This window comes from Pelodiscus sinensis, chromosome 5, assembly GCF_049634645.1.
Source record: "Pelodiscus sinensis isolate JC-2024 chromosome 5, ASM4963464v1, whole genome shotgun sequence".
Classification (NCBI taxonomy): domain Eukaryota; kingdom Metazoa; phylum Chordata; order Testudines; family Trionychidae; genus Pelodiscus; species Pelodiscus sinensis.
The window spans coordinates 116,846,080-116,867,009 of NC_134715.1; the positions used below are offsets into that span (position 1 = coordinate 116,846,080).

At 43.4% G+C, this 20,930-nt stretch overlaps 1 protein-coding gene across 1 annotated transcript in view; it reads left to right on the forward strand.

Annotated features, from left to right (window-relative positions):
- Positions 1–12,725: 12,725 nt before the first annotated feature.
- Positions 12,726–20,930, forward strand: part of SLC75A1 (solute carrier family 75 member 1) — a 56,777-nt gene continuing 48,572 nt past the window's right edge. Inside the window, exon 1 of the mRNA XM_075930857.1 lies at positions 12,726–13,082. The gene's annotated coding sequence lies outside the window, so the exon portion shown is untranslated. The remainder of the gene's footprint in view (positions 13,083–20,930) is intronic.

Here is a 20,930-nt window from a genome sequence, read left to right on the forward strand (position 1 = left end):
ATGTAGTTTATTAAGTAAGGTTTTTACTTTAACATCTCTTTTCCCTTTCTGTTTAGCTGTGAAGAGTGACAGCAAGCAGTCTGGTGGCACCGTAAAGACTAACAAATTTGTTAGGATGTAAGCTTTTGTGAGCTACAGCTCACTTTGTCAGATGCTTATGTCCTGATCAATTAGTTGGCCTATAGGATGCTACCAGACTTGTTTTTGCTCAAACGGACTAACATGGCTACCTTTCTGAAACTTGTTTTTAATGATACTGACCCTCCTTGTCTGGCAGTCTTAGATGGTAATAACTGCTCCTTTGGGAAAGAGAAAGACAGTTGAGATGGTCAGGAACTATCATTGTTGTAGTTGTAAATAAAATCCAATCTCATTTTCTAGAAAACAAAACATCTCAAACACACGCAAGAAAGAACAGCAAAGGTAGAAAAGGCAGCTTCTAGCTCTGGTTTTCTCTCTTACGTGCAATCTTGCTGCTGGAGAAACAGGTACCACACATACCAGCCACTCTGGGTCCTACACAGTAAAATAAACCATCAAAAAACAACAGGGCTAAAAATATCTGGGTAGATGCCTGGGTTCCCTCTGGAGCAGTGGTCACCAACCAGTAGATCAGGATCTACCAGTAGATCTTGGAGCCTCTGACAGGTGATCCTGACTGGTTTGGCCAGAAAGCTATCACGTGCTGGCACTTCAGTTGCCCCCCCTCCCCCCGATGCTTCTGCTCTCTGCCTTGGAGCTGCCCCCCTACGAGCCTCCCGTTCAGGCTGTGGGAGGGAGAAGAGGCAGGGTGCTGATGTCAGCATGTCCTTCCTCCCACCACTACTGTACCCTATCTCCACACAGAAGGGAATGGAAGGAGCTTGGCAATGCAAATCTGTCACTCGCACACACAGGCTACGTACAGACTGGCATGATTTTCCGCAAATGCTTTTAACAGAAAAGTTTTCTGTTAAAAGCATTTGTGGAAAAGAGCGTCTAGATTGGCACGGACGCTTTTCCGCAAAAGCACTTTTTGCAGAAAAGCGTCCATGCCAATCTAGACACGCTTTTGTGCAAAACAAATCTGAGCTGTCTACACTGGCCCTTTTGTGCAAAAGGACTTTTGCCCGAATGGGAGCAGCATAGTATTTCCACAAGAAGCACTGATTTCTTACATGAGATCATTAGTGTTCTTGCAGAAATTCAAGCGGCCAGTATAGACAGCTGGCAAGTTTTTCTACAAAAGCAGCTGTCCTTCACTTTCATCTCCTGACCCAACACATACGTGGGTGGTGGTGGTTACTATTACTGCTTGCAAAGAGTGTTATTTTTGGTTTTTGACTGGTCTGTGAAATTCATACTTTTCATTTCTCTCTCATGCTTAAATTTAATTCTTTGAGTAATGAGTTCTAAAATGCCTAACCTGTTATGGCTGGAATAATTATCCCTATGGTAATTGCTGCTCCTGGAATTGGCTGGCATGTCCCTGCAGCCCCTGGGAATGGCAGAGCAGGGAGTCTTCACACACTGTCCTTGCCTGCAAACACCACTCCTGCAGCTCCCATTGATCAGTAATGGGGAACGGTGCCCAGTAGAAGCTGTGGACTCAGTGCCTGTAGCTGAGGGGCAGCACATGGCACCATGGAGTCACTGTTGTACATGCCAGCTGCTTTCAGGAATGGGACAGAGCCAGAGCAGGATTAAGCCTGCCTTAACCCCACTGTTCCACCACGCAAAAGCTGTCTCAGTTTAGTGGTACCCAGACAGAGCCTGCATCCTGAATCCATGTCCCAGTCCTGAATCCCCTCCTGTACCCAACCTCTTGCCCCAGACATGAGTTCCCCTGCAGTCAAACTCCTTCCTAGAGCTTGCACTCTGAAATCCTTCCTGGACCCCAATCCACCATCCTGGAGTAAGTGCAGAGCCCCTCCCAGACTCTGAACCTTTTGGCCCAAGACCAGAGTCTACACCCCAATCCACTTCCCCAACCTGGTGAAAGCGAATGAGGTTTGGGGAGGAAGGAGGGTAAAGGGGCAGGGTGAGGTCTTGGTAGGTTGCCAGGTGTCCAGTTTTCTATCGTCTGGTAGAAAAATTCAGAAAATACCGGACATGTGCAATGTGTGGTATTTTCTGAATTCCCGGCTAGGTGCCGGATGGAAGCCTGGCAGGGGAGCGACTTGGAGGCAGGGCCACGATTGGCGCTAGGAGCCTGTGGTCATGTGCAAAAGCTGGGGGGAGGGACGGGCTGGGACTCCCAGCCACTCTCCCCGCCCAGCTTCTGCACTGGACCAGAGGCTCCCAGTGCCAATCACAGCCCCGCCTTCCAGCTGGCTGCATGCAGAAGCCTGGCATGCTTCTACTAGCAACTCAAGGGAGTACCTGCCGGGGGCGTGGCCCCTTGGACTCTGGCTGCGGTCAGTGGCTGCACCCCTCCCCCCACCACCAGCTCTGCTTCCTGCCCCCCTTCCTCCCAGCTCCCCCCCTGTTCCTCCCAGCCAGCCCCGCAGCCCCCCCAGCTCTGCTTCCTGCCTTGCCCCTCTCCCCCCCCCACACATGATCAAGTGTGTCCATTTTTTTGGCGGGGTCTACCTCGTAATCCTAGGTCTTGGGGAAGGGATGGAATAGGGGCGGGAAAGAAGTGGGGCAAAGGTATTTGGGTTTGAGGTAGATCTCACATTGCACTTAAAATGAAAAAGTAATCTTGTGGTTAAAAAGTTTGGAGACTACTGCGTTAGAGCCTGGGTTCCAAAACACAAGCATGCTGCTATTTTTAGCCCCACAGTGTAAGCCCAAGTCAGTTGATCTGTGTTCTGAGATTCACTGCCACAGGTCTTTTTGATGTTGTTTTGTTGGCAAATTTGTACCACTATCAACTGTGGGGAGGTGCAGAAAGAAGGCAGAAATATAGGACGTAAGTGTGGGGGAAAGAACTGATCGCTAAAGGGAAGCAGGAGGAGCTGTTAAGAGACGAAGAAAAGGTTTCTGAGTAAAAGCAGGAGCGGCTGTTGATAGAGTTGGAGTGAACACTGGCAGAGGGCTTTTATGAGTCAGAGTTTGGCAGCCTCATTCAATTCCATTGTGAAGCATTCATTCAGCATGTAGGACTACATTTGGGTTAAATTAGTACTGTGGTAGAAAGCCATTCTATAAGTATTAACAGTGCTGAGAACTGCAGATTAAACCAGGGTTAAGGCTGAGATAGCTAACAATAAAAGGAAGGAAGTGCACATTTAAAAAGGAGATAAACTTGCAAAACCACAAAATTTCTGTGGAGGGCAGTTTATTAGGAGAGACATTTTGTGTGATGCTTCAGATATTACAATAACTTTTAGTGAATAAGAGATTTCATCTCGCTCATTCAGCTCTGCCTTTTGCCTGATTCTACAGAAAACTATAGTTTTGTGACATCATCTTGCCTGTTTCTGACCAAATTCTGAATTTGAGCACTGTTCCAATGGCAGTCCCATGAACACAGTAGAGAATTGCATACCTCAAGTATGTTGGACATCTATGAAACGTGTAAATAGAATATATGTAAAAGGACTCCATGCTGTGAAACCTGTCCCCTCTGCAATGTTTGTGCTTTGCAGAGATTAGAGAGGGACAACTATTTTCCTCCTGCACACCCCACGGGCTGTGGAGCAACAGCAGAGTTGTTCTGTGAACATTATTGCAAAAAAGAGAGTACAACAGGACCTATAGACCCTTAACTCCTTGGCTAACATTTGAATAGCACTAGAGACCATGGTCAAAATGCCTACTCCTGATCTACCCCAGACCAGGCATTATTGGTAGCACTGTTGCAGCTACTCTTGTCTGAACAAAATAGTGGCAAGGTTTACCTACTGTATATCAGCTCTCTGTCAGTGGCATAGCCAGAAGGGGATACTTGGGCGGGCCCTAACTTCAGATGGGTGGGCAATGAGGAGGGGAGGGGGACAAGAGAGATCGGGCTGCCTCCCACCAACCAGCCTTGGAGAGAGTGGGATGGGATGGAAGGGGTCCCTAGAATGGTGTCTGAGCACTTGCCCTGCTGCACATGCCCAACATTCCTGCCGGGAAGCAGGGTTGGGGGTTTACAAGCCCCATGCACCAATGCTGCTGTCTGGCAAGAGCAGCAGGTGGCAGGAACAGGACAAGGCCACAGCTAGGCTCTGCAGCTGGAGAACTGGAAGGAAAGAGCAGGGCAAGAACCACACTTCAACCTCGGCAGGAACACTGGGTGGGTGGAATTGGGCAAGGGCAAAGCTGAGAAAGGGAGTAGGTGAGCCTGGATGATAAGTGGGTGAGCCATGGCCCATGCAGGCCCACCCATTGCTATATCACTGTCCACAGCCTAATTTCTTGGGCTGAGGGAGGGGGTTGTTATGCTGCAGCCAATATTTCATATTCAGCTGTGAATTGCCTTGTTTTTCTTATTTTCTATTTCAAGACTAATGTTCCCCCAGTGTTGTTCATTTGAGTGGTTATTTGCATACATGCCAGTGAAGTCCTTCAGAGAGATTCCTGAGCTGGCTGCCAGAAGCTGACTCAAGTCACCACAACTGTACTTCATTCTTCAGGATAGTCCTCGGTTAAAGTCTCAGAACTCTATTAACTAAACAGTTTAACTCTGTCACTGGCAAGTGTGAGAATGACAAGAATAGAAGCCTAGAGTGCTGACGTTTATCCAGCAGTGCAAATGCTTTTGTATTATCAGATAGGGTTGCCAGATGGTTTAGCCAAAAATACCGAACACTTCCACACCCCACTGTGGAACACTGGGGAAAAAATTCTGTTGAGGAACAAATAGGGGGGGAGACCAAAGTTGTTGGGAAAAAAAAGGACACCGAGAGTAAAGCAAAATAAATAAATAAATAAAACAGCATTAAAACAGTATGGCCCCTTTAAGAAAAATCTTAAGGCTTTTTGCCAGCAGCCATCTTGTTTTCTTGATCAGAGCCAGAAAGCAGCTTCCTTGTAGAACCAGGTAAGCGGGGGAGGATTGGGCCCAGTTGCTGAGTGTGTCGTAGGGTTGCCAGGTGTCCGGTATTTTCACCTCTTGGCAGGGAAAAAAATCAGAAAATACTGGACATTTTAGGTGTCTGGTATTTTCTGAATTTTTTTTACCAGACAGGAGGTGAAAATACCAGACTGTCCAGGTCAATACCGGACACCTGGCAACCCTATAAAATCAGAGCTAAGCAAATATAAGCAGAAATTGAAACAACCAATGTGTAGATAAGGTTTTTTTTAGAATACTATTCTAGTCTATCTAGGTTTTGTATACTGAAGTATCATCTTAGTATCTGAAGACCTGTGGCAATGAGGCCAGTGATGCTATTTATTTAAACATTTTGTGGGGGAAAAATTCATAAAATTAACTTTTGGCATAGATGGTTCTGGTCATGAGGAAATTCTCATACACTTTTTCTGGAGTTCCTCTGAAATGAAGTGTTCAAGGGGAGTGTGGAATGGAGTGGTCAGGATTAAAGAAAAGGCCAGTGTAGAGTGAGTTGGTATTGAACCAGGCCAGGAGTTTCAGACTGTAGGAACAGAAGCAGCCTGGAGGGGAACAGAACAGGACTGTGGATTTGATTTGTTTGAAGGTTTAGGAAGCTAATAGACAGGATTATGTCTCCTGATCTTGTTATTCCAGGCAACACACTTCCAATGATACAGAATTCAAACCTCACTGAATCATTTGCACTCTGTTTCAATTTCTGTGAAGAGGGTCACTGAACTAGATCAGCTTCAAACGGAACACTCCCTTGAAATAAATAAGAGAAATTCATGTTTTTCTTGGGGCTTGGTCCTGAAATCAGCTGCAAGGCTCCCCTTTGACTTGAATGGTACAGGAACTAGCTCTTGGTCATCAGTTTATATTGTCAAGGTTCACTGAAGCTAGAAAACTTCTCCCCACCATGCTGCCTCTCTTCCTACAATCTAGAACTTGCGGCCTGACTCAGTACCAACTGTTCCTTACATTAGCTTTTTCTTAAATCCTGATCACTCTATTTAGCACCCCCTTATAATACTTCATTATTTCAAAGGACACAGTGGGGCCACTACTTCTGGATAGCAGCAGGCTAGATATTTTCTCTCCTTGTCTGGGAAAAACAGCTACTCCTAGTCTAATTGCTCACCTCAGTGATTCACTGCAGCTCTCACTCTAACATCAGGGGCAATGCATAGTCTGATTTAGCCACTCTCATAATTGACATAGCAGAGGGGGAAAATCTTAATCACTAGTAGCCTCTCTAGACATGGAGGCAACAGACTAGATTTCTTAACAGTCTCTTCCCCTCTAGTAAGGATTTAGCTTCCTTAGACTTCCCAAGTACAAAGGGGTTATTCCACAAGCCTCTTTCCTCACCTTAGTGCTTACAAGGTTCCCACCTGTGCCTCTTCCCACTAAACTAACTGAAAGGCAATCTTTTAACCAGTTCCAGCCCATCCTTAATTGGCTCCAGGTGTCCCAAGCAAACCCAACTGTCTCAACTGATTGTAGCGGGTTCTAGATAGCCTCCAGGTGTCTTAATTAACCTAACTGTCTCAAGTGAGGCTAGCTGGTTCTAACCGGGGTAGACCTTTGGTTATCAGAGATATGAGTTTGTTTAACCTGGGGCTATTATACCCGCTTTCTGTTACTTTCTTGTAACCCTCTGGCCTGACCCCATCACAAAATACTTTAAATTAAAGTCTTCTTTATTCTGTAGAATTATTTTACAGAATATCCCTAATTCTCTATTAACTGGTAAGACCTTTTTTTCTTCTGCTCCCCATCTTTCTGTCTGTATCCATTTGTCTCTTGTCTTATAAGTGTCAACATTTTGGGACAGGGATGATCTTTTTGTTCTGCATCTGTACATTGCCTAGTAAAATAGGATGCTGGTCAATGACTGAGGTTCTTAGGAGCTATCCCAATACAAATAATAAATAACTATAATAAGGAATCTTATCCATGATCAATAGCTGGTATGAAGTCCACTCTTCTCATTTTTCAGTCTGGGTAATGAACCACACATCTAAACAACTGAATCTCAAAACACTGCATGTGGGCAGATTAATCCTGATGTTTAGACTAACTCCTCCAAAGCTAATCTGCTGGAGAATAAATGCAAACAATTGTTGAGAGAATGTAAATACTTGCCAGAATTCTGATGGGCATAAATCCAAACCACTGATGGTATTGTATTGCCTTTGAAGAGGACAAAAATCCTTTCAGACTCCATACTGCTAAACTTGGTGTAGATTTAGACTTCCATTTCATGCCTAGGTCCTTTCTTATTTAAAATCAGCCATGCTATGACAAAGCACTATAAATCTATTCCTAATTGCTCGCTGTTTGATTTTGGCAAGCTGAATGCTATATGAAGCTGGATTTTGTCAAGCATTAAATAAGCTGGTGCAGATATCAGCCTATTGAAACCCTCTCAGTCTGAAAAGTAGCAATGTCTTAATGTTTTCAAAGAAAGGCGAATATTATGAAAGCTGCTTACTGGTCTTTCACAAGGACCTTTTTATGTTTCTAGTGGTGTCCATCTGACTGAAAATTATCAGTTAATCAAAGCCACAACTAACTGCTGCTATTTAGCAAACTCATAGCAGAGCAAGCTGTGTAGCAATCTGTGATCCACAGTTCCTTTCTTGTGAAAGGAAACTGTCAATCATAAATATTTCTGTTTGCTTTCTTTATTACGACTTCTGCATTGGGTGGGGCAGGGTAAAATGGGTCCCAGCTGGAACAGCTCCCTGATCCAGTGCTCTTCAGACCCAGAACTTGCAGGGGAGTCTCCCTCTGGGATACCAGAAACCATATGACATACCACCTTCTCTCCTGGAATGTATCCTAATGGAAAGACATTGCTGGGAAGAGCCAGACAGATACTGAAGATAGCACAGCAGGTGAAGAGAGCAGTGTAAGCAGAGTGCTTTCCTCAGTGTTAACTCAAAATTTTATCTCATGCCTGTGCTGCTCAGCAGATTATTCCAGTTCTTCCTCCTCAGTGAGGGCCGGCCTTATGACTTCTGGTACCCTACCCGGCCTGAGCACCTGCACCCTCCATCCTCTGCCAAGAAGCAGGGCAGCAGCTCTTCAGAGAGGGCTGTGCTCAGGGAGACCAGTGGGGGGAACAGGTAGAAAAGGGAGAGAGATGCAGCCTGTCCGAGCTGTGGGCTGGGAGGCAGAGCAGGAAGTGGAGGATTGGGACCACATGTGCTGGTAGGTGAAGCAGGAGACCAGGGGATTGGGGCCATCAGAATTGGGGGCATGGTCACAGCAGGGAATGGGGACTGGGGGATTTGGTCACCAGGGCTGGAAGTTGGGCTGTGGGATTGGACTGCTGGTAGGGGCGGCCCTGGACTAGCTGCCAGCAACTGGCGCCCTAGGCGAACCATGCAATCGGCGCCCCCACCTCCAAACTCCTCAATGATATTGTGACACCATTTGGCCCCCCATTTAACTTGGCGCCCTAGGTGACCGCCTAGTTCGCCTATATGGACGGGCTGCCCCTGACTGCTGGGGATGAGAAGTGGTCAGAGTCCGGGTGGGAGGTTGAGGGATTCAGCTGCCAGGAGGTGGAGCAGGAGCCGTGGGGCCTGGGGTATTGGGCCTCTGGGGCCGGGAGGTGGAGCAGGGGCCCAGGGTTTTGAGCCACCAGAACCAGAAGGCAGAGGAGAGGGATGGGGGGGCTGAGAAGCAGAGCCGGGGCCAGAGGATTGGGCCGCCTGGGGCAAGAGGTGGAACTGGAGCTGGAAGGTGGGGGTTTGGGCTGGCACAGTTCTTGGACACACTAGGCATATGCAGCATAGGGCACTACTTAATTTGGGGCACAGTGATGTCCCAAATGTAGTGGTGCCCTATGCAACTGTGTATTTTGCATATGCCTAAGGATGGCTCTGTTGATCATCTCCAGTCCCTCCTTTCTTTCCCCCATTCTAGCTAATCCCCTCCTTATATAACCAAACTGGACAAATGCAAATAACCAAACTAACCAACATGATATTTGGGGCCTAGTCCTGGACTCCTGAGCTTATTGCACCATCACATTCATATTATTTGTACGCTCTATGCATTTCCTCTGCTTTGTGTCCATCTTGTCTAGCTAGAAAGTAAGATTATGGGAGCAGGGGCTGTATGTGATTATCCTTAGCACAATGAGGCTCTATTCATGGTTGACTCCCTATAAGCGTTACTTTAGTAAGTATGATGAACAATGAAAAATAATTGATGTCTACAGGCAGCTTCATATACATTTTATGTTTAAAATATAATTTCTCTTTATTTTTTACTTTACAGGTCACAACTTCCCTCCTTTCATTGAGGATTTTGGTGAACTTTGGAGAACTGGATGGTGACATCATAACTTATGCCTAAAATCTAAGATACAGCTTTTCAAATGGCCAATTCATGGGCAGAGGGGATGATCTGTGGGGAAGGTGTTTGGCTAACACTTAGCATTTTATCTATATCATTTAGGGTAGTAATACATGAAGGCTGCATCTAGATTGGCATGATTTTCCGGAAATGCTTTTAATGAAAAAGTTTTCTGTTAAAAGCATTTTCGGAACAAAGCGTCTAGATTGGCATGGATGCTTTTCCACAAAAAAGCTCCGATCACCATTTTCATGATCGTGGCTTTTTTGCGGAAAACAAATCTGAGCTGTCTACACTGGCCCTTTTGCACAAAAGTTTTGCGCAAAAGGGACTTTTGCCTGAACGGGAGCAGAATAGTATTTCCGCAAGAAGCACTGATTTCTTACAGTAGGAAGTCAGTGCTTTTGCGGAAATTCAAGCGGCCAGTGTAGACAGCTGGCAAGTTTTTCCGGAAAAGCGGCCAATTTTCTGGAAAAACTGGCCAGTCTAGACACAGCCAAACCTCACTGGTTCAGGAGCCAAATTAGTGGTCAACATTACCCAAAAGAGCCACAGTAGTGTGAATTCATTGTTTTATTTATTGCTAGCAGATTTACATGGCATTACACTGGCCTTAATTCCGTTTTTTTAAATAAAAGGAAAATATACATGTTTTATTGAAATGATCATATTTTTCAAAAATACAGTGTTATTTTTGTTAAAATATTAGTAAACTTTTTAAAATGGGAATTTCATGAAGTGTATTTTTTTCTTCATTCTTATAAACTCTTATCATTCACTATGTTTTAACAAAAAAGGGCTATAGTCAATTTGGTTTCCAATAACACTGTCTTTTAGTTTTCAAATCTTAAGCATTCATATAGCTGTGCCAAAACAGAACACTACTCCAAATTTCTGTTTTATCTCTTTTCTATACGTTTTTATTGTGTTGCAATTCTATTCCAGGTTCATCCTATTTTTCTGGCTCGTCTTGTTTCAGTCTCTTTCAACAGTCACTCAGTTATGTCAGTTTTGAGAACTGTACTTGATTTGGTGATTGTCTGCTTTATGATAAGCAATCCCATTTTCTGGCACAACCAAACCCTTACTCTGCTTTAAGTTATGTTAAGAGTAAGCTGTCTACTGAATTTGGTGGTCCTAGCTCTTACCATTTAGGAGGGGTTCTTGGTCAGACAAACTCGAAAATATATAGGAAATTGCACTATTACTATTTAAACAGTATGGTGAGGTATTCTTACAGCAAATATATTAATAACTTAGTGCCAATTGATAACTTAATTGGTTAATAATATAGTAAAAGTATCCTGACTGGATAATAATGTTAATATCATGTGCTGCAAAGGGCTGCTGGAGATGCATTAAAGAGGTACTTGTGATTCAGGAGTATCATTGATTAAGGGGCTAGAAAATACCGTAAGTCGTTCAGGTGCCAATTACAAGTTTAGCTGTCTCTATACAGACAGGTAAGTAGAATGCAACTCAGGATCTACTTCACTGTGCAGCTGTTATCCGTGCTTTCTTTAAATAAACCACGTGTTAAAACTTGTCCCCAGCCAAAAATAATAATGATAAACAAGCTTTCTTAAGAACAATAAAAATGTCTTACTTCTGGTTTTTAGCATGTTGCTAACTTACTTGTCTTTTATCTTATTTAAACAAGGTGCATTTTTGCAAGGTTTTTGCTTTGTAACTTTCCTGTGTCTTGCAGTAGTACTATCATTTGCCTGTGAGAAACACAATTTGACATGGAAGTACAAAAGTACTTCTGAAAAGAGAACGGAGAATTCTGAACAGGGAGGTGTGAAACCTAAGTTGAGAAACAAAAGCAGAAACTAATTCAGGATATGGCAAAAAAAAACCCTATTTTCTTCTTGTTCTGAGGATCACAGATTGCTTTACCAATATTAATTAATTAAATCTTGCAACATGTAAGATAGGTATTATTCTCATTTTGCAAATAGTAGATACTGAGACACACACAGAGAATGACTTGCCAAAGGTCACACGCAAAAGTCTGAGGCAGAACTGAAAATATAATTCAATACTCCTGACTTTCAGTCTTGTGCTTGACCATCCATAATCTAATTTAATAGGGTACTATTCATACAAATACCAAATGACAAACAGTATATATATGAATGGGCCAAGGGGGTAAAAAGTTGGGCCAGATTAAAAGAGAGTAGACAAGCAGTGGTGCCAAAGTTTGGTAACAACATGAGCTGATGGGAAACAGGCTGAGTGAATTGGCTGTGGCAGTCTAGATGTGAAAAATTGTCACAAAATTCTCTTTCCTAGACATTAAATTTAAAAATGAAACTCTGAAAGTGGCACTGGACCGGATCTTCAGCTCAGCTGCACAGCTGTAAATCTGCACAGCTCCAGTGAGTGAAGTCAATTCAGCTATGCTGCATGACACCAGCATGGATATGCCCTTATTCAGCCACCTTAATTTTATTTCTTTTTTTCTTGTGTTCTGTCAGAACAATCTGCACATTTCAGTATCCAGAGTTTATTTGGAAGAGATACAACTTTTTTCTTAACAAGAATACACACATATGGTCTCTCTAAGGTTATGTTCTGTTAGCCTTGATTACACTAGAGAAATTTCACAAATACTTCCTACTGAAGCTAACAGTGGTAGTAGCAACAGGTCTTGTGTAGACAGGAGGCTTCTAAGCACTGTGTCTACTAAGTTCATGCTGGATTGTCTGATGCGTTGAACCCCAGCATCAGCTATTTATACCAGGGCTTCCAAGTTTGCTTCTGATGTTGGAGCTGAACTAGTGGGTAACAAAATGAAATGTTTACAAGCTTCCCTAGGTAGACAAGGCTACTGCAAGAGAGAAATGTTTGAGCTCAGAATTAGAAATCAGAAACTTCTGCATTTCAATTGCATCTCCAATAACTCGATGGCCTTGAGGATATCAACTTCTGCTTCCATTTTTCCTACTGTAAAAAGGGGCTAACATAACTATGTCAGAGGGTTTCTATATTATCAATGGTTTTCATATAAACGGCATTGCATTTGGCAGCTGCAACTCAGAGGTTTGTACAATTGATGTTGTGTGAGCAACCCTAATGCTCTCAAGGGAGTCATAGGAGAAAAAAATCAGTACATTTCCTTTTAGATACGGATGCTATCTTAACCTTTTAAAATGAGATTTTTACCTTGATTATAACAAGAGAAACGTTTGCAAACATTTCCTGCTGGTATGAGCAACAGAAGGTCTTGTGTGGATAGGAGGATGGTGTGTGTATAATAAGCATTGTGTCTACTACTAAGTTTATGCTGGATGTTGAAATGTTAGGCCATTAACCTTAGATCAAAGCAAAAGCCTCAGGCTTAAGGCTGGGCAGTTGTCTCAAAGGAGGGGAAGTTACCAGGCTGCTGTGAGGAGTCTCGAGGGTTTATTTTTTGGGGGGGTGAGGAGGGTTTCTGAATGCGGTAGCGGCTCTAAAAGAGGGGGACTTTACACGCTGCAAACTCCCCCCTCGGCAGAGCGGGCAACTTCCCCGTTACAGGACTTCTCCTCTGAGGGCGTTTTCCCGCCCTGCCCGGAGAGTGAGGCTGGGGCCACAGCGGCGGCACCTTGGGCAGGACTCAGCCCTCTCCTGCAGCAGCAGCCCGGAAGAGGAAGCGCCGCGGCCGTGTGGAGCGCTCTTGGAAAGCAGAGGTGGAGCGGGCAGCCCGCTGCCGACAGCATCCCGCGGGGCCGCCCGGGCTAGGGGGAGGCGGCGGCAGGTACAGCAGCTGAGGGGGCGGGTGGACTGGGCAGGCGAGAGCGTAGGGCCTGGCTGGAGGGGACTGGGGCGCGCCGGGTGGGCAAGCGGGAGCTGTGCTGGGCTCCGGCGGTGGGGCTGGCTCAGAGGGGGCGGGGGGCTGCTCCCTTGGCTCGTGTGTCTTCATCCGCCCTGGGGCTCACGCGGGAGGGGGTAAGGAGTTTGAGAAACCGGCCCTGCTGCTCTTTCTCTCTCTCAGGACTCCAACCCAGCCTCTTAATGAGTCACGAAAGGCTTTTCCCTTCTGCTGGCAGACCCCCGCCCCGCCAGCTGGGAAACGGGATTTCCTCCTCCCCGCCCCTGACAAATGACTTCCACAAATTGATCTGAGGAAGTGGGTCTGGCCCACGAACGCTCATCACCTAATAAACCATCTTGTTAGTCTTTAAAGTGCTACATCGTCCTGTTTTTTGTTGAGGCACTAAGGGTGAGTTATGGACCAGTCAGCTTCCAAGCCCCTACTCCTCTAATCTGTCTAGGTCATCCTGTACCCCATCCCTGCCCTCCAAGGTATCCACCTCTCTCCCTAGCTTAGTGTCATCCGCAGATTTGCTGAGGGTGCAATCCATCCCTTCATATAAAATATATCGAAAGGATAGAGCAGGCCGGGTGGGTGGCGGAGTGGCACTGTATGTGAAAGATAATGTAGAATCAAATGAAATAAAAATAGTAAGTGAATCAACATGTTCAATAGAATCGCTATGGATAGTAATTCCATGCTCCAATAATAAGAAATTAGCAGTAGGGATATATTACCGACCACCTGACCAGGACAGCGATACTGACATTGAAATGCTGAGGGAGATTAGAGAGGCTACCAAAATAAAGAACTCTATAATAATGGGGGATTTTAATTACCCCCATATTGACTGGATACATGTCACCTCAGGAAGAGAAGCGGAGATAAAATTTCTCAATGGCTTAAATGACTGCTTCTTGGAGCAGCTAGTGCAGGAACCCACAAGGGGAGAGGCAATTCTTGATTTAGTCCTGAGTGGAGTGCAGGATCAGGTCCAGGATATAACCGTTACCGGACCGCTTGGGAATAGTGCCCATAATATAATAACATTCAACATTCCTGTGGTGGAAGAACACCTCAGCAGTCCACCACCCTGTCATTTAATTTCAAAAAGGGGAATTACACAAAAATGAGGAGGTTAGTTAAACAGAAATTAAAAGGCACAGTGACTAGAGCCAAATCCCTGAAAGCTGCATGGAAACTTTTTAAAGACACCATAATAGAGGCCCAACTTAAATGTATACCCCAAATTAAAAAACATAGCAAGAGACCTAAAAAAGAGTCACCGTGGCTTAACCACCATGTAAAAGAAGCAGTGAGGGACAAAAAGGTATCTTTTAAGAAGTGGAAGTCCAATCTTAGTGAGATAAATAGAAAGGAACATAAACACTGTCAAATCAAGTGTAAAAATGTAATAAGAAAAGCAAAAACAGATTTTGAGGAACAGCTAGCAAAAAATTCAAAAAGAAATAACAAAATGTTTTTTAAGTACATTAGAAGCAGGAAGCCTGCTAAAAAACCTGTGGGTCACCTAGATGATCGAGCTATAAAAGGAGGAATCAAGGACGATAAAGCCATTGCGGAGAAACTAAATGATTTCTTTGCTTCAGTCTTCACGGCTGAGGATGTTAGGGAGATTCCTGAATCTGCACCGTCCTTTGTGGGTGATGAATCTGAGGAACTGTCCCGTATTGAAGTGTCATTAGAGGAGGTTTTGGAACAAATAGAAAAACTTAATGTTAACAAATCTCCGGGACCGGATGGCATTCATCCAAGGGTTCTAAAAGAACTAAAATGGGAAATTGTTGAGCTATTATCTTTGGTTTGTAACCTATCCTTTAAATCGGCTTCCGTACCTAGTGACTGGAAGATAGCCAACATGACACCAATATTTAAAAGGGGCTCTAGAGGCGATCCTGGCAATTACAGACCGGTAATTCTAACTTCAGTACCGGGAAAATTAGTCGAAACAATAGTAAAGAATAAAATTGTGAAGCATGTAGAAGAACATCATCTGTTGAACAAAAATCAATATGGGTTCTGTAAAGGGAAATCCTGTCTTACTAATCTGTTAGAGTTCTTTGAAGGGGTTTACAAACATGCGGACAAGGGGGATCCAGTAGATATAGTATACTTGGATTTTCAGAAAGCCTTTGACAAGGTCCCTCACCAAAGGCTCTTATGTAAATTACATGGCCATGGGATAAGAGGGAAGGTCCTTTCTTGGATTGAGAACTGGTTAAAAGACAGGAAACAAAGGGTAGGAATAAATGGTAATTTTTCAGATTGGAGAGGGGTAACTAGTGGTGTACCTCAAGGGTCAGTCCTGGGACCAATCCTTTTCAACTTATTCATAAATGATCTGGAGAAAGGGGTAAGCAGTGAGGTACTAAAGTTTGCAGATGATACAAAACTGTTTAGGATAATCAAGACAGAAGCAGACTGTGAGGGACCAAGAAGATCTCACCAAACTGAGTGATTGGGCAACAAAATGGCAAATGAAATTTAATGTGGATAAGTGTAAAGTAATGCACATCGGTAAAAATAACCCCAACTATACGTACAGTATGATGGGGGCTAATTTGGCTACAACAAATCAGGAAAGAGATCTTGGAGTTATCGTGGACAGTTCTCTGAAAACTTCCACACAGTGTGCAGCGGCGGTCAAAAAGGCAAATAGGATGCTACGAATTATTAAGAAAGGGATAGAAAATAAGACCCAGAATATCTTACTGCCCCTGTATAAAACTATGGTATGCCCACATCTTGAATACTGTGTACAGATGTGGTCTCCTCACCTCAAAAAAGATATTTTGGCCTTGGAAAGGGTTCAGAAAAGGGTAACTAAAATGATTAGGGGTTTGGAACGGGTCCCATATGAGGAGAGGTTAAAGCGACTGGGACTTTTCAGTTTAGAAAAGAGGAGACTGAGGGGGGATATGATAGAGGTCTATAAAATCATGAGTGGTGTGGAGAGGGCCGATAAAGAAAAGTTATTTATTAGTTCCCTAAATAGAAGAACTAGAGGTCACCAAATGAAATTAATGGGTAGCAGGTTTAAAACTAATAAAAGATAGTTCTTCACACAGCGTGTAATCAACCTGTGGAACTCCTTGCCAGAGGAGGCTGTGAAGGCTAGGACTATAATAGAGTTTAAAGAGAAGCTAGATAATTTCATGGAGGTTCGGTCCATAAAAGGCTGTTAGCCAGGGGATAAAATGGTGTCCTTGGCCTCTGTTTGTCAGAGGCTGGAGAGGGATGGCAGGAGACAAATCGCTTGATCATTGTCTTCAGTCCATCCTCTCTGGGGCACCTGGTGCTGGCCACTGTTGGTAGACAGGATACTGGGCTAGAAGGACCTTTGGTCTGACCCAGTACGGCCATTCTTATGTTCATCCAGGTCATTAATAAAAACAGCCCTAGAACTGATCCTTGCGGGACTTCACTTGAAACCAACCGCCTAGCTGACATCGAGATGTTGATTATTACCCATTGGGCCTGACAATCTAGCCAGCTTTCAGTCCACCTTACTGTCCGTTTATCCAATCCATACTTCCTTTACTTGCTGGCAAGAATATTGTGGGAGACTGTATCCAAAGCTTTGCTAAAGTTAAGATATATCACATCCACTGACTTCCCCATGTCCACAGAGCCAGTTACCTCATCATAGAAGCTAATCAGATTGGTCAAGCGTGACTTGCCCTTGGTGAATCCATGTTGACTATTCCTGATCACTTTCCCCTCTTCCAAGTGCTACAAAATTGATTCCTTGAGGATCCCCTCCATGATTTTTCTGGGGACTGAGGTAAGGCTGACTGGTGTGTAGTTCCCTGGATTGTCATTCCCTTTTTTAAAGATGGACACTACCTTTGTCTTTTTCCAATCATCTGGGATCTCTTCCTGTCTCCATGAGTTTTCAAAGATAATGGCCAAAGACTATGCAATGACATTTGCCAACTCCTTCAGTACCCTCGGATGCATTAAATCCAGACCCATGGATTTGTGTATGTCTAGCTTTTCTAAATAGTTCTTAACCTGTTCTTTCTCCACCAAGGGCTGCCCATCTCCTTCCCATACTGCATTGCCTAGCCCAGTAGTCTGGGAGCTGGCCTTGTCTACATTGCTCTTTCTTGCGCAAAAACCCCTCTTGCACAAGAGCCGTTCTGTCACTTATTTTCATCACCGTGCCTCATTTGCATATCTTCTTGTGCAAGAATGCGCAATATAGATGTAGCCTTAGTTGTCTGAAGAAAGCCTTGTCTACTTCATCCACCTGCTCTGGTGGTCGATAGCAGACACCAAGCACAACATCACCCCTGTTGCTTCTGCCTCTAAACTTAACCCATAGGCTACGTCTAGACTACATCCCTTTTTCGGAAAAGGGATGTAAATTAGACGTATCGCAATTGCTAATGAAGTGGGGATTTAAATCTCCCCTGCTTCATTAGCATAAAAATGGCTGCCGCTTTTTTTCCGCACGGAGCTTTGCTGGAAAAAAGCGCCAGTCTAGACGCTGATCTTGCAGAAAATAAAGCCGTAAGGGATCTTTCGGAAAAGGCTTTATTTTCCGCAAGATCAGTGTCTAGACTGGCGCTTTTTTCCTTATCTAGACCTTTTCCTTCAACAGGAAGGATGGACAAGAACACTACTTGTACTTCAAATTCCTTGATCCTTTTTCCCAGCTCTACATAATCTGCAGTGACCTGCTCAAGATCATTCTTGACTGTATCATTAGTTCATACATGGAGAAGCAGGAAGGGGTAGCGAGCCAAAGGTTTGATCAGTTTTGGAAGGCTCTCGGTCACATCCTGAATTCTGGCTCCTTGTAAGCAGCCCATTTCTCAAGATTCCAGGTCTGGACAGCAGATGGATTACTCTGTCCCTCTTAGAAGGGAGTCCTTAACCACCACTACCAGTCTTCTTCTTTTGGGGGGTGGTGGTGGTCATGGAACCCCCATCCCTAGGCCTACACATCCCATGCCTTCCAGTCGATGGAGTCTTTTTCTCATTTCTTCCCTGAGTGGTCCCTGCCAAAGCATACTCCACCATAGTGCCTGTGCAGAGAGCCTGAAGGCTGTTACTTATCTCTTGTGGAATTGGGGATACCTGAGTTGGCTCTCTTCTCCTGGAGGCTACATTCTGCCAGTTTCTTCCTTGTCCTGTACTGCCCTCACTGGCTCTTCAGCCTGCTGTGGCTGCAGTATCAAATGCTCCCTTCTACTGAGGAAGTCTTCATCATCTCTGATGGAAGGTAGGGTTGATTCTTGGGCCTCAGGTCCTCTAATTTTTTTCTTCCAAAATGGCGACCAGCTTTCACTCAGTGCAAATGAAATCCCTTCTATCTTCCAGGAGGATGACAAACATGGCACATGCTGTGCAGGTAACAACAACATTAGTCCCTATTTCCTTGAACAAAAATATCCCCTACTATGGAATAGTATTGCAGGAAGTAAGGTAGGCTGTAAGGCACAGATGAAATGTTGCTTGCATTTAATGAAAGCCAGGATGATCATGTATTATGAAATGCACTCTGGCTTGCTGGCTGAAGAAAAAGGTGAAGGCTTGAACTATAACTTCTCGTGATCACTAATCAAAGAAAAATGAGCAGGGCTCAACAAATAGAGTAGATTGCAACCTGGAAGAGCCGGAAAAAATTAGAATGGAAAAATTCCTGACCTAAATGTCAAGGCCTAACCTAATGCTCACAGTTGATTCAACTACCCAGATAAAAAAGTCTCTTTTGGATAAATAAATAATCAGAACTCCTGATTTTTAGTTTTATGTGATAAAACGTCCCAAATTTTTCAAAAACAGAAACTTGCATTTATTCAATCAATACCAGAAATGGTTACTCATATCTAGGAGCTTGTCTTCACAAAATAGTAATTCCAACTGCTAAGGTGTGATTTCTAAAGTGCAGTAATATGGCATATTAATTGATTAATGTAAACACTGCTGGTATGCCTAAAGTATGTGGGAAAAATGCTATATTGAAGTGCACCAGAGAACATTACGAAGAGTATATATATTACATAATGTTACAGTACATACATTACTTGTTACAGTATATTCAAAGAGCCCCAAATCCTATGATTTTTAAGTATCTACATAGAACTCAAAAGTGGTAAATTAAAAATCTGGAAAAATAGAGGCCCTACAAATAATGTAAATTAGAGTATATAATTTATAATTAGAGTAATTTGCAACTTAAAAAAGCTCATATACTCTTATACATTTAAAAAAACACAAACTGTTATATGCAGCAGTTTGTTCACTTGCTTTACGGCAACTATTCTTATTAATAAGTGGATTGGAAGCATCCTCTTGTGTTTGCTCCAGAATGTTAGTTCCTTAATAATTTAGATTCAATACGCAAAACCCAGTAATAAAGAATTGTAGTAAAAATATCTGTCTGTGAACTTTAGGTGCTTTAGGAACTCTGAGTGTTACGATGTATGCCAAGTTACTAGAAACTATCTGTTAATACTGTTTCCCCAGTGATTTGTACTTGGGATACAGAGTATCTCTCTTAATATAGAACTCATGCCAGAAATTATTCAGTGGGCCCAATCATAAATGGAAGTCAATGATAGTTTGGCTATTAATGAAAAGAGTATAAAGAGGTAGCCCCCCCCCCATTTTTGCTGTTTGATCCAGTAAGCACAAAATCAGCATTTAAAATTGGGTTGGGGGGGGGGGGGGTTTGGTGGGAGTGGGAGTGCTTGGGACTTTGGGAGGGATGATTGTTATGGGAATGGAGAGCAATTGCACTGCAGTGTTTTAACAACACTCTGGATAAAAATAAATTTTTGAAAGGATATTTTAATTTAAACAATTTTTCTTATTTAAATTAAGTACATTTTTCTTTTAAGTATAAGCTGTTTTAAACTGCCATAATTTCAAATTTAATTTTAAGGCAGGGGTGGGTAATAACATGGTGGTGGTTTGCCAGGGTTAGCCCATGATGGGCCGCCATCACTATATTTACCTGCATGGCCACAGGTATCAGCTATCCATGGCCAATGGGAGCTGCAGTTGCTGGTACCTGCAGCCATGCAGGTGAATATAATTGTGGGGGCCTCGCGGACTGGATTCAGGCTCATGGGTCAGTATTTGCCCACCCCTGTGTTAAGGCCTAAATATATTATCATCTATTAAGCTCACTAAAATTAAAAAGAAAATGCTGCAATAAGGCATCCTAAAATTTTAAAGATTTTAAAAGGGGCTACATTTTTAGTAATGCACAGAATCAAGGAGAACATCTTTAACTTTACAGAATCAGAGGAAGCATCTTTAATTTTTTGGATCAAATCTGGCTTTATGAGTATGTCACAATATCATTAACCACATTACGAATTTGTTATATTCAGCCTTTACAATTGAATGATTTATGGTACTATATTTGCATTTTCTCAAATGTGACTGCTTTCAATTTCTGTTGTGCAGAAAAGCTTTTGCCTTAATTACGTTTGATGTCAGCTTAGGTAGCAGGGGCAGAGAGAGTATTTTCATTTCTTCTTCACCAGTTCAGTCAATGTTGAGAAACTGCGAGTTGAAAATGTTGGAAAGTTAATTTTTCTCTTCTAACCTATGAGTTAAAACCAGATGGAAGAGGATGATATTAATTCTAATATCCTGAAGGACATGCTGCCAGATTCAAAGCTATGTAGCTCTTCTAAAGATCAGATAAACATCTAATGCTTTGATACTCTTGACAATCCTACTTAGGGCCTATCTGCACCATAATCATCTTCTTAAACCCTTCTACTTTGAGTGGAGCATAGGTCATCT